Source organism: Ascaphus truei, unplaced genomic scaffold (genome assembly GCF_040206685.1).
Source record: "Ascaphus truei isolate aAscTru1 unplaced genomic scaffold, aAscTru1.hap1 HAP1_SCAFFOLD_453, whole genome shotgun sequence".
NCBI lineage: Eukaryota > Metazoa > Chordata > Amphibia > Anura > Ascaphidae > Ascaphus > Ascaphus truei.
Genome location: NW_027456784.1, coordinates 116,045 through 126,044, shown reverse-complemented (window position 1 = coordinate 126,044; position 10,000 = coordinate 116,045). Strand labels below are relative to the sequence as shown.

At 50.9% G+C, this 10,000-nt stretch overlaps 1 protein-coding gene across 1 annotated transcript in view; it reads right to left on the bottom strand.

The window, feature by feature from the left end:
* LOC142484884 (uncharacterized) overlaps positions 1-10,000 on the bottom strand; it is a 35,003-nt gene that overhangs the window by 24,280 nt on the left and 723 nt on the right.

The following is a 10,000-nucleotide window of genomic DNA, read 5'->3' as shown; positions in this document are numbered from 1 at the left end:
GGGATTGATTGAGACACCTGTGCAGAAGCCGGGATATCCTGGGGGCGCACACAATCCAGGGCGCACCCCACTCCCCACTTTAATATTTGGGGATCACAGACCCCCATAAAAAGGCAAAAGATTCAGGCGGCGTCAGAACATCTAGTTTTATTAAAATAATCTACACAACCATCATATTCTTTATACACAGGAGCGGGACTCCCAGATTCCTCTCTGCTGGGGACTCCCAGAATCCTCTCTGCTGGGGACAGGTAGTTTGTAATCCTGTTTAGGGCAAAATCACTTTTATTCGTCACGCACAGGGTGTTAATCATCTCATAGCAAGGGGAGGGTTAATTAAGTCTCCCCACGGGATGCAGGATTGGGGGCGGTGAGAGGGGTCAGAGATCAGATTAAGGTCGTGGGGTTCATGGGGCAGTCTGAAAAAAAACAGAAACTTCAATTAAAAATGTATTTGTTTAGTAGTTTAATTAATTTAGGTATCAGGCAATGACAGTGGCACCCTGCGGTCACTGTGTGTGTATAGCAGGGTATATTCCCTATGGGTATCAGTGACGCCCTGTGGTCACCGTGTGTATATAGCAGGGTATATTCCCTATGGGTATCAGTGACACCCTGCGGTCACTGCGTGTATATAGCAGGGTATATTCCCTATGGGTATCAGTGACACCCTGCGGTCACTGTGTGTATATAGCAGCGTATATTCCCTGTGGGTATCAGTGACACCCTGCGGTCACCGTGTGTATATAGCAGGGTATATTCCCTATGGGTATCAGTGACACCCTGCGGTCACTGTGTGTATATAGCAGCGTATATTCCCTATGGGTATCAGTGACGCCCTGCGGTCACCGTGTGTATATAGCAGGGTATATATTCCCTATGGGTATCAGTGACGCCCTGCGGTCACCGTGTGTATATAGCAGGGTATATATTCCCTATGGGTATCAGTGACGCCCTGCGGTCACCGTGTGTATATAGCAGGGTATATTCCCTATGGGTATCAGTGAAACCCTGCGGTCACCGTGTGTATAGAGCAGGGTATATTCCCTGTGGGTATCAGTGACACCCTGCGGTCACCGTGTGTATATAGCAGGGTATATATTCCCTATGGGTATCAGTGACACCCTGTGGTCACTGTGTGTATATAGCAGGGTATATACCCTATGGGTATCAGTGACGCCCTGCGGTCACTGTGTGTATATAGCGGGATATATTCCCTATGGGTATCAGTGACGCCCTGCGGTCACCGTGTGTATATAGCAGCGTATATTCCCTATGGGTATCAGTGACGCCCTGCGGTCACTGTGTGTATATAACGGGCGGTATACAGGTATATACTCACACTCCCTGCTTATTTATTGTCTCGGCATGTCCCGAAGATGCAGCCGAACAGGCCGTTCAGCATCTGAATGACGCAGAGGACGAGCTCGATGCCGCTCGCAGCCACGATGGTGGAAAAGAAAATGACGTTAAACTCGACAACTCCGGAGGGTTCAATGCAGCGACTCCAGGCAGGTTTATGGAACAGGTAACTAGTGTCAAGGCTGGAGAGAGGGGAGGGAGAGAGGGGAGGGAGAGAGGGGAGGGAGGGAGAGAGAGGGGGAGGGAGAGAGTAGAGAAGGGGGAGAGAGAGAGGAGCAGGAGAGAGAGAGAGGAGCGGGAGAGAGAGAGAGAGGAGCGGGAGAGAGAGAGAGGAGCGGGAGAGAGAGAGAGGAGCGGGAGAGAGAGAGAGAGGAGCGGGAGAGAGAGAGAGGAGCGGGAGAGAGAGGAGTGGGAGAGAGAGAGAGGAGCGGGAGAGAGAGAGAGAGGAGCGGGAGAGACAGGAGCGGGAGAGAGAGAGGAGCGGGAGAGAGAGAGAGGAGCGGGAGAGAGAGAGGAGCGGGAGAGAGAGGAGCGGGAGAGAGAGAAAGAGGAGGGGGAGAGAGAGAGAGAGGAGCGGGAGAGAGAGAGGAGCGGGAGAGAGAGTGGAGGGAGAGAAGAGAAGAGGAGGGGAGAGAGAAGAGAAGGGGGAGAGAGAAGAGAAGGGGGAGAGAGTAGAGAAGGGGGAGAGAGTAGAGAAGGGGGAGAAAGCAGAAGAGGGGGAGAGAGAAGAGGAGGGGGAGAGAGAAGAGGAGGGGGAGAGAGAAGAGGAGGGGGAGAGAGAAGAGGAGGGGGAGAGAGAAGAGGAGAGAGGGAGAAAGAGGAGAGAGGGAGGGAGAGTGAGAAAGGAGAGAGTGGAGAGAGAAAAGAGAAAGGAGAGAGAGAGAGGGGGAGAGGACAGAGGAGAGGGAGAGGCATAGGGGAGAAAAGAGAGAGAGAGGAGAGAGAGAGGGATGGAGAGGGGAGAGAGAAAAGAGAACAGAGCACACAGAGACAAGTTAATAATTCCCCCATGAGCCTCTCAGTTCTCCGGAGTTGCAGGGTGGGCTGAGGGGAGCTACATTACATTTAATTATATTACAAAAGAGGCGTCTAAGAGGGGATATGATAACCAGGGCTTGGCAAAGTAGGGAAAAACCCAATTGCCCCCCACTCCCCCAAATGTAGCTCGCCCCCCCAAAACTCCCCTCCCCCCCTCACGACTCTTATCTGCGGCACAGCGTGGCGATCTCCGTCCTCTCCCCTGCAAACTGTGCTCTTACCCCTGCAGGTCCTGAAAAAATGGCCGCGCCGCGTCACGTCACATGGCGTCCCGTTGCCATGGCGTCATTTGACGCCACGCGGCCATTTTTTCAGGACCTGCAGAGGTAAGAGTACAATTTGCAGGGGAGAAGACGGAGATCGCCGCACCGTGCCGTCAGACCCCCCCCCCCCGCAGGTAAGCACTTAACTAAGTTCCAAAATTCACCCGCCCGTGGCGAGCGGGCGAGTGTGTTTGTCGAGCCCTGATGATAACTATATACAAATATATTCGTGGACAGTACAAGGAGATTTCACAAGAACTATTCATCCCACGGGCAGTACTAAGGACTCGGGGCCATCCCTTAAGGTTGGAGGAAAGGAGATTTCACCCGCAACAAAGGAAAGGGTTCTTTACAGTAAGGGCAGTTACAGTGTGGGGTTCATTACCCACGGAGACTGTGATGGCAGATACAATAGATTTGTTCAAAAAAATCTTTTTAGAAAGGGAAGGGTATACAGGGATATACCAAATAAGTATACAGGGGAAGGAAGTTGATCCAGCGATTAATCCGATTGCCAATTCTTGGAGTCAGGAAGGAATGTATTTTTCCCCTTATGAGATATCATTGGATGATGTGACTCTGGGGTTTTGTGTTTGCCTTCCTGTGGATCAATAAGTAAGTATAGATATCGGATAAAGTATCTGTTGTCTAAATTTAGCATAGGTTGAACTTGATGGACGGAAGTCTTTTTTCAACCTCATCTACTATGTAACTATGTTACTATGTAACTACTATGTAACTATGTAACTACTATGTAACTATGTAACTGTGTAACTAACTAACTATGTAACTACTGCATAGCAATGTAACTACTATGCAACTACTACGTAACTAACTAACTAGGAATCTCTGCAGGGTGAGTGGAATCTCTGCAGGGTGAGTGGAATCTCTGCAGGGTGAGTGGAATCTCTGCAGGGTGAGTGGAATCTCTGCAGGGTGAGTGGAATCTCTGCAGGGTGAGTGGAATCTCTGCAGGGTGAGTGGAATCTCTGCAGGGTGAGTGGAATCTCTGCAGGGTGAGTGGAATCTCTGCAGGCTGAGTGGAATCTCTGCAGGGTGAGTGGAATCTCTGCAGGGTGAGTGGAATCTCTGCAGGGTGAGTGGAATCTCTGCAGGGAGAGTGGAATCTCTGCAGGCTGAGTGGAATCTCTGCAGGGTGAGTGGAATCTCTGCAGGGTGAGTGGAATCTCTGCAGGGTGAGTGGAATCTCTGCAGGTTGAGTGGAATCTCTGCAGGCTGAGTGGAATCTCTGCAGGGTGAGTGGAATCTCTGCAGGGTGAGTGGAATCTCTGCAGGGTGAGTGGAATCTCTGCAGGGTGAGTGGAATCTGTAGGGTGAGTGGAATCTCTGCAGGGTGAGTGGAATCTCTGCAGGCTGAGTGGAATCTCTGCAGGGTGAGTGGAATCTCTGCAGGGTGAGTGGAATCTCTGCAGGGTGAGTGGAATCTCTGCAGGGTGAGTGGAATCTCTGCAGGGTGAGTGGAATCTCTGCAGGGTGAGTTGATGCTCTGCAGTGTGTGAGTGGACACTGCTGGGGTATAGCAAGCTCTGCAGGATGAGTGGACACTGCAGTGTGTAAGTGGATGCTCAGCAGTGTGTGAGTGGACACTGATAGGTTATAGGATGCTCTGCAGGGTGAGTGGACACTCTACAGGGTGAGTGGATGCTCTGCAGGGTGAGTGGATGTTCTGCAGGGTGAGTGGGTGCTCTTCAGGTTATAGGATGCACTGTAGTGTGAGTGGACAGTGTAGTTTGAGTGGACGCTCTACAGGGTGAGTGGACACTAGTGTGAGTGGATGCTCTGCAGGGCAAGTGGATGCTCTGCAGGGTGAGTGGATGCTCTGCAGGATGAGTGGACGCTCTGCAGGGTGAGTGGATGCTCCGCAGGGTGAGTGGATGCTCTGCAGGGTGAGTGGACACTGCAGTGTGTGAGTGGACACTGCAGTGTGTGAGTGGACACTGCAGTGTGTGAGTGGACACTGCATTGTGTGAGTGGACACTGCTATGTTATAGGATGCTCAGCAGGATGAGGACACTCTGCAGAGTGAGTGTACAATCTTCTATGTTATAGGATGCTCTGCAAGGTAAGGGGACGCCCTGCAGGGTGAGTGGACGCTCCCCTCTGCTCACTCACTTTAAATACTCGAGGCTCATCTTGAAAGGGATCGCCCATTCTTTGCGTCCGTCCAGGAACTCGTACACACAGCGTGGACCGTTTATCAGCCCCAGCACCGAGGCGACAAACCCATAGAGGGCCCCGCACACTCCCACTGCAGAGACTAGTATGGAGATGAACATCTGGGGCAGAGAGAAGAACATATGTGTGTGAGTGCGTGTGCTCGCATGCGCGCATGCGTACAGTATGCATGTGTGTGTGAATACACACACACACACACACACACACACACACACACACACACACACACACACACACACACACACACACACACACACGTTTTGGTGGGTGTAAAAAAAGTGACAAAAAACCTCCACAGCAAAGTATATAGCAAATGGAAATATTACTGTGTGTTCATTTGCATGTCTTAGACAGGTCTGCAGCCCCGCCTTTCACCATTATCACCCAGCACACAGCACTTCCACTGCAGCAAGGGATTCTGGGAAATGACATGCAGCCCCGCCTTTCACCATTATCCCCCAGCACACAGCACTTCCACTGCAGCAAGGGATTCTGGGACATGACATGCAGCCCCGCCTTTCACCATTATCACCCAGCACACAGCACTTCCACTGCAGCAAGGGATTCTGGGAAATGACATGCAGCCCCGCCTTTCACCATTATCACCCAGCACACAGCACTTCCACTGCAGCAAGGGATTCTGGGAAATGACATGCAGCCCTGCCTTTCACCATTATCACCCAGCACACAGCACTTCCACTGCAGCAAGGGATTCTGGGACATGACATGCAGCCCCGCCTTTCACCATTATCACCCAGCACACAGCACTTCCACTGCAGCAAGGGATTCTGGGAAATGACATGCAGCCCCGCCTTTCACCATTATCACCCAGCACACAGCACTTCCACTGCAGCAAGGGATTCTGGGAAATGACATGCAGCCCTGCCTTTCACCATTATCACCCAGCACACAGCACTTCCACTGCAGCAAGGGATTCTGGGAAATGACATGCAGCCCCGCCTTTCACCATTATCACCCAGCACACAGCACTTCCACTGCAGCAAGGGATTCTGGGAAATGACATGCAGCCCCGCCTTTCACCATTATCACCCAGCACACAGCACTTCCACTGCAGCAAGGGGTTCTGGGAAATGACATGCAACCCGCCTTTCACCATTATCCCCCAGCACACAGCGCTTCCACTGCAGCAAGGGATTCTGGGAAATGACATGCAGCCCTGCCTTTCACCATTATCACACAGCACTTCCACTGCAGCAAGGGATTCTGGGAAATGACATGCAGCCCTGCCTTTCACCATTATCACCCAGCACACAGCACTTCCACTGCAGCAAGGGATTCTGGGAAATGACATACAGCCCCGCCTTTCACCCTTATCCCCCAGCACACAGCGCTTCCACTGCGGCAAGGGATTCTGGGAAATGACATGCAGCCCTGCCTTTCCCCATTATCACCCAGCACACAGCACTTCCACTGCAGCAAGGGATTCTGGGAAATGACATGCAGCCCTGCCTTTCACCATTATCACACAGCACTTCCACTGCAGCAAGGGATTCTGGGAAATGACATGCAGCCCTGCCTTTCACCATTATCACCCAGCACACAGCACTTCCACTGCAGCAAGGGATTCTGGGAAATTACATGCAGCCCCGCCTTTCACCCTTATCCCCCAGCACACAGCGCTTCCACTGCGGCAAGGGATTCTGGGAAAAGACATGCAGCCCTGCCTTTCCCCATTATCACCCAGCACACAGCACTTCCACTGCAGCAAGGGATTCTGGGAAATGACAGGCAGCCCCGCCTTTCACCATTATCACCCAGCACGCAGCACTTCCACTGCAGCAAGGGATTCTGGGAAATGACATGCAGCCCCGCCTTTCACCATTATCACCCAGCACACAGCACTTCCACTGCAGCAAGGGATTCTGGGAAATGACATGCAGCCCCGCCTTTCACCATTATCAACCAGCACACAGCACTTCCACTGCAGCAAGGGATTCTGGGAAATGACATGCAGCCCCGCCTTTCACCATTATCACCCAGCACACAGCACTTCCACTGCAGCAAGGGATTCTGGGAAATGACATGCAGCCCCGCCTTTCACCATTATCACCCAGCACACAGCGCTTCCACTGCAGCAAGGGATTTTGGGAAATGACATGCAGCCCTGCCTTTCACCATTATCACCCAGCACACAGCACTTCCACTGCAGCAAGGGATTCTGGGAAATTACATGCAAATGAGCACACAGTGCCACCTTTTGCTGAAAAACCATATACATATGTGTATGTGTGGGTGTGTGAGTCTGCATAGATAGATACAAATAGAGATTTGTGTATGTCTATAACGTATGTGTGTGTGTGTGCAAGTGTATGTACTGTATATATGTGTGTGTGTGTGTGAGATTATGCATAGGTAGATTTGTGTATGTCTATACCGTATGTGCAAGGAGAGCACAGCAATCTATACTGACCAGCAGCACAAACGGGAGGATTAGATTTGCCTGTCCTTCCCTCCCAGACTCATTCCAGTCCAGGTTTTCCTGTATTTGTGCAGAATTGTGCTCTAATAAGAGAGAATAATCTCTCAGCTAATAGAATATTAGTGCCCGTGTATTTTAGGGTTTACCTGTGGATTGGTACACTCTCCTGGGATTTATGGGTAACCTGATGTGCAGTTTTTTGCTCCAATAAGAGAGAATAGTTGTCATGGAACAAGAACTGCATTTCTGATTCACCCCCTCTCTCCTTTGCAGCTTCTGCCTGTCAGTTCTTATTTTCAGCTGCATGGAGTTTGCACACACACACTGTGCCTGTGTCATATGCAACAATGTTGCATTTCTTGCCTCTGGGCATTTAATCAGTGAACTGCTACTGCAGCCCCTGAGATCCTCCAAGTTAATGGGCTTTCCCATTTTCTCCCCTGTCCTTGCTGACAGTTAGCGCAGTCTCACTTCACTTTTAGTGTGACCCTTGCTCCTCACTTCCTTTTCCACCATCACCTCTGGATGAGTGAGTACCCTGCTGTAACTGCTGTACTGGTAGGAACCACATGGCTACAAACAGGGACGAGATCCCCACACCAGACGTGGCACGTCATTACCCGCACCTCAGAGGAATAGCCAACTACATCCTGCCGGTGGAACAAGGCGCCAAGATCTTACTGCTGCTCGGTAGGGACATCATGAGGGTACATAAAGTCCGTAAACAGCATAACGGACCCCACAACGCGCCATGCGCCCAAAGACTTGACCTAGGATGGGTGATAGTTGGCAACGCGTGCACGGACAAAGACTATGTTGACGCCCGCAGAACGGTGGTAACAGAATGTGGGCACACATCTCTCTCTGAACCATGTCTTGGCCATCTCTAAGTGACAGAAGGGCCAAGTGAAGAGAAAAGACAAGGTCATACTCCTGAGGTCAACAAAAACATCCTTGCATCGGGGGATGTGACAATGGCCTAGGATGCTCAGCGGTTCAGATAACCAAGGATGACGAGTCGATTCCACTGAAGGAAGAAAGTAACCTCCCAAAGGTGACCGACAAAGGGATCGTCCAAAAGACAAACAAGCGGACGATCCTCTCGTGAGCAATGGCACGGCTAGGACGTACAATCGTTCCTCTCCACAGAGTATCCAGCGATAAAGCAGCCAGCTGTCACGGCTGGCATAACCGCAAAAGATCGCGCCCTACAGGTGAAGCCACAGTGTCAAAAAGACTGTCCTCTCACACGTCTAAAAAAAGACAATCACAGAGACATCTCATAAAGGGATTTACTAGGGCAAAAGAGACTGTTTTTCGTCATGTCCAAGGAGAGAACAACCTCCTGAGGGCAGTCAACAAAGAGATACAAAGGCGTATCACCAAAATACGTGGAAACGTTCTCTTGCAAGAGGAATGCACCAATGACTTAGGGTGCACAGCGTTCCAGACCACCAAGGACGACGACAAGCAAACACCATTGATGGGAGATGGAGAATTCCTGATGTCAACGGTCAAGGAGCTCGTCAGAAACGGATCTGGCAGTTGGGCGAACCCGCTACCATTCCGTTCACCAAGAAGGCGCTTCCCAAACAATGGAGAACATGCCATCTCTAGGTTCACTTCGCACCTCTGCGACCTACAAAGGGAACCAGAGACCAAAAACAACTTTGTGGCCTTCATCCAGAAGATATTCCTTACCGGCCACGCAAAGCCAGCACCTCTAATGAAGGAAGGTGAAGAATGCCGGTACCTCCGATCACCTGGGGCCTACCACCCTCAGGAACCCGATCAAATCCGGGTAGTGTTCAGCCCCAGCGCTCAGCTCCAGGGAGTCTCCCTGAACGACGCCCTCTTTACTGGACTAGACTCGACAACCAGTCTTCCAGGATTGTTGTTCCGCTTCCGCAATGGAGCCAAAAGCCATCTCCTTCTGCCAAGGTGATAGAGCGACAGGCTACCACGACTGGCATACCTACAAGGGGATGCACTCTGTGGGTAAAACTACAGAGACAAAAAGACTGTTCTCTCACAAGGCTAAAAGGAAACAGTGCCAGAGACTTTTACACAAAGACATTGTGGTGCAACCAGCAAACCTGGAGCTGTGCATCCACCCTGCATCCTTTGCCAAAGAACCTTGGCCATGGGACCTTGATACCAGTGACACCGGCCGGTGTCACATCGCTATGTGGACATGGACTCTTGCATTGTTTGAGAATGTGATGTTATTTTTGTTATGCATTGCACATATGTTCCACATATTCAAGTTATATAGTGGTATCTCCAGATACCAGACGGGGAGTGTCATGGAACAAGAACTGGACTTGTTGTGCTTTGAAAAGAGGGCCAGTTGAAGCTATCTGGGCTAAATCATCTTACATATGACCTGGCCTCCAGAATAATAGTCCTGCCAGCTGATATCAGACTAGGGACTTGTAATGTGTAATTTGATTTTCAGCTAAATGGTGACTGTGTGAGGTGTGTGTGTGGGTGGAGGTATATTACAAAGGGAAGTACCACAGACTATTTTAGTCTGTGGGAACAGGCCTGAAGAAGGGGTTATTTTGGTCCCCGAAATGTTCGTTGCCCCCCTACATTTTATCACCTTGACCTGAGCGTTTGTTATACGTCGTTCTTTTCCTTCCCCTCCTCTTTATCTTTCTCTCTCCCCCCCCCATGGTTGTCCCCCCCTTTGTATTCC